This window comes from Canis lupus, chromosome 20 (genome assembly GCF_003254725.2).
Source record: "Canis lupus dingo isolate Sandy chromosome 20, ASM325472v2, whole genome shotgun sequence".
NCBI classification, from domain to species: domain Eukaryota; kingdom Metazoa; phylum Chordata; class Mammalia; order Carnivora; family Canidae; genus Canis; species Canis lupus.
The window spans coordinates 22,387,298-22,391,740 of NC_064262.1; the positions used below are offsets into that span (position 1 = coordinate 22,387,298).

A 4,443-nucleotide genomic window follows, 5' to 3' on the forward strand; every position below is an offset into this window, starting at 1 on the left:
GCCATGCCATAGCTCTGACATGTTAGATAACCCTAACTGGTTCACTTCCCAGGTAAGTGACTGAATAAATACACCTTTGTTTGAAGTAGTTTGTGTGAAGATTCCCTTGTCCAGGATCCTTATTTACACAAATACCTACGTTATAGGATTTGATCTAATTTATTGCAGACCACTTAGCACAGAGTGTCAGACTCCACGATCCTTAGAGCTCAGCTGATTGCAAAAATGGCCTTGATGCACCACCGCATCTTACAGCCACACTGATGGTTGTGTGACTTTGTTATTCTCTCCCTTCTTCTCTTCCTCCACTCTGACTCTGGGCTCTCATGTGTGATTAGTTTTTCCAATGGGATTTTAGCAGGAATGATGCAGAAAAAGTTTGAAATGATCTTGGGCTACTGAGCTTGCACTCTGTCTTTGCTATCACAATAGGAAGACAAGGGGTAGTTTCTTAAAGATTGCATTCAATGTGGAATCTGGAACCTAACTTTTTTATATTCTATTTCATTAAAATTATTGGTCTAACTTGAAGTTTGAACAGATCTTTTAGCCATGGGTAATTTCATAACATCATGGGTCAAGCATTTGGAAAATACTGGCTCACTGAGTTATGCAGATCTTCCAAAAACTGCACATTTCATTAAAATATCAAAAATCACATACATAAATATTGCCACCAGTCTTATTAGAAAAACACATGATGTCAAGCTCACAGTGGTACTTATAAAATTTTCCAAAATTCCCATTTGCACTTGAAACTTCAAATTTTACAGTTGGCAACACATATTGTCGGTTGTTTTCCTCAAAGTGACAATCTCACTTTGTTCATTTGGAAGAAACTGTCTGCCAAATATCCAAGTCTGAACAACCATAGTCTGTCTGTCAGTAGTTTTTCAAAGATCCTGCTCTGTAGAAGAAAGCAGTTAGTTCAGCTCTTAACTCAAACAATTGCCCACAAGCACTTTTCCTCAAGACAACCATAATACTTCAAAATTCAGCAAAAAATGATTCCTGTATACTTTCCATTTTGTGACACAGAATACTCAGGCTTGGTCTTTAGAAAAATTAAAAATTTGATTCATCAAGAGCATTCTTAATGAAACTGGCATTTATTTTTATTTTTAAATTATTATTTGTTCCTCTGAGTGTCTATCAGAGGAAAAATGTAACGACTGCTAGAAGTTTGGTGCCACTGCTCAGATCCATCTTACTGCCTAGTAGTCTGGCCCGTCATTGCTTTTGCACTAGACATGCAAGTGTCAAAACCATGGTTCCCGGACTATATCATGAAGTTGGAAGCATTACTCAAAATTTGAATATTTCAGGGACACCTGGGAGGCTCAGTGGTTGAGCATCTGCTTCTGGCTCAGGTCGTGATCCTGGGGTCCTGGGATCAAGTTCCACATGAGGCTTCCTGCAGGGAGCCTGCTTCTCCCTCTTCCTATATTTCTGCCTCTGTGTGTGTGTGTGTCTCTCGGGAATAAATAAATAAAAGTTTAAAAAATAAATAAAAATTTTGAATATTTCAGCACTTTTCTGTGTCTGTGGCTGAGCATTCACAGAAAAAGATACTATGTGATGATGAATCAATGCTACTGGAGGTTTGCAAGCAAACCAGCAAGCCCAGCTCATCTTCAGATTCGCCTTTTTGTAAAATGTAAATACAATTTTGCAAAGGAGATATTAATGCATTCTTTATGTTTGCAGCTAAATTTTTAAATCATTGAGTTATGGTATCCCTGGAAAATGGCACTGTTGCTGTTCTTTTTACCGACTTTTCATGCAGTGGGCATTCAGCACTGTCAACTGTACAGGATTTATTAGTTTATCAGGTGTTATATGTGCTTCTCAAACCAATGAAATGCTTATCCTGGGAAATGCTTCAGTAGCTGCTTTGTTTCTAGTTTGAAAATCTGAATCAAACAACTGTTGACTTTTAAAGTGTTTACCACATCTGCCGTTAAGATACTGTTTTTTTTCTTTAAACTTTTGATGATTGATCTCAAAGTGATGTCTCAGGTGGCACCGCAATTTTGCACACAATAATACCTCAAAATCTTTTATTGTACAAGCCACAGTGAGGTCATTGTTAACATCTGTAAAGATGGTTCATGTTGTATTTTTGTTATTTACACCTTTGCTTGTTTTGTTTTTTTGCAATATATTCTTCCCTTCCAGGAGACAAAATTCTCTGAGATATCACTTTCATTTTTTCTCAACATCTTTAGCTGTACATGGTGTGGTTGTGGGTTCAGAAAGCAAGTCTTTTCATCTCCCTTTTGTAAGCCAGTGATCCATCTGTAGATAAAGAAAGTAAATATTTTTTCATTTTAGAATAAAAGGTAAATTCTGAAATAATTGTGACAAAACTTTAAATTGAGCTTTTGAAAAAATGTGTGATATTACTGCCAGATAAGACAACAGGGTATACTCCCTTTTAGTTGCATCTTTGTGTGTATACAAGGAAAATGCAGGGATTTCAAAATTTGATGGATGTCGATGAATTTATGATAGTGACAGCACAGTATGAGTATTGACAATAATCTGAGTTCATCTCTGAAAAGATATGTACTTATGCCTTTCAACCTACTACCTTTGAAGAGTGCAAACAGCAGCACAAGAATTTTCAAGCATATTTTCCATTCCCTACTAAATGGGTGATGTCATCACTCATCCTGTAGTTTGGAGAACTATTTGTGAGGTAATGACTATAAAAGACAAATGTGTTTTAAAATTACTATGAAAAATATGGTTTTGACCTCTGAGACCCCCTGAAAGGCTGATGGAAAACCTAGAGGTCCCTAGACTTTGAGGACTTCAAAACTCCTTTATATCTTAGAGATGGAAAAAGAGACAGACAAAAAAATGTGCTTATCTAAACTGGTTCTAAAGGTAGAATTAGCATCTAAAAACCCCAGCTTCCTCTGCTATAGAGTACCTTCTCTGTCTCTCTCTTTGTCTCTCTCTCTCTCCTCATCTTCTTGTCCTACCATTCAACTTAATTATAAGTCCCACCAAGATAGAAATCTTCATATTCATTTGTGTGTATCCCAGCATGCTAACTAGAGCAAATTGATACTCATAAATGATTTATTGTGTTGGATTCAGGATTTAGAGGTAAGGAATTGCTTTTGTACATTCATTAAAATCAAGCATCAGTTAATATGACCATATATTTAGAGAGAACCTAAGAGTTCCCCCTAGTTTAATCTTTGGCTATAGCATACATTCTTTCTGTTTTTGTTTTTAGTAAAAATGATTTCAATCATCAATAAGAGAATCTAGCTGAAACTAAACCACATCACAAGTTAGTTCACTGGCTTATATAAGTCTAGTGATGGGTTTGGCTTCAGGAACAGGTGCATCCAAGAGATCCAACAATATTGGCCAGATACTACCACTGGTCAGGTCTCATTTCTCTTGTTGGGGTATTTTGGCTTCATTTCTTTTTTTTTTTAATAATAAATTTATTTTTTATTGGTGTTCAATTTGCCAACATACAGAATAATACCCAGTGCTCATCCCGTCAAGTGCCCCCCTTAGTGCCCGCCACCCAGGCACACCCACCCCCCGCCCTCCTCCCCTTCCACCACCCCTTTCATTTCTAGAAAGATTCCTTCTACAAGTAGGAAAGAAAACTTCCAGCAGCTGAAATTTATACCCATACCATTTATAATTCAAAAGAGAGAGACATAAGTCACATGGAAGTGACTTTCCAAGGCTCACACGCTTACCCCTGGATGAATTACTGAGGTTGGGAGGATGTGGTTCTCTGATTGGCCCAGACTTTAATATGTGCTCATCTCTGAAAGTAGGAAGAAAATAGACCACACTGGTGACTACATTCATGGAGTAAAAGTCAATGCTAAAGAAGAGACTACTGAATTTAATTCACAATATCTTTAATTACAAATCTACGTATATTAGATAATACCAAAAAAGAAAAGAGAGGAAACATGAAAACAAACTGAAATGTTACCATACACAAAAATTGCAAGAGAAAAATGTTTTTAGTAGTTTTCCAGTGTTTCCGTGGATTGGAAATGAAAACAGATAACCTGTTTTAAAATTTAATATATATTCAACCATTTCCTCCCATTCTAAAGTACTCTTCCAGAACCTAACTGCAGGATTGGTTCAGAGAGCAGCCTTGGGAGATGTTCTAATGCTTACAAACCTCCTTCTTCCATAAAAGTCATTTCAGACTTTTTGTAGTGGAAGGAAGGGACTGGTTTCTCTGCAGTATATCTTGGTGCTTGAGCCTGAGCATCTCACGGAAAGCCTTTACTTCCCTATGCTCAAAAATACATGCACATTCCAATATTGAATCTAGGGAAAGATTACAGTCACCTCAGCACACGCCTGGACTTGGAGAGGTTTGAAAGACAGCTTGGCTTGCAGACCCCTCTCAACCCCGCTGTGCGGCTGAGTGGGCTGTGAGGC

At 37.4% G+C, this 4,443-nt stretch overlaps 1 long non-coding RNA gene across 1 annotated transcript; it reads right to left on the reverse strand.

Moving 5' to 3' along the window:
* Positions 1 to 2,046: 2,046 nt before the first annotated feature.
* Positions 2,047 to 3,807, reverse strand: LOC125753084 (uncharacterized). The gene is made up of 2 exons (XR_007404071.1): positions 3,735 to 3,807; positions 2,047 to 2,298 (listed from the first exon to the last, which is right to left on the reverse strand). It is a non-coding gene; the product is annotated as an uncharacterized LOC125753084 (long non-coding RNA).
* Positions 3,808 to 4,443: the final 636 nt, after the last annotated feature.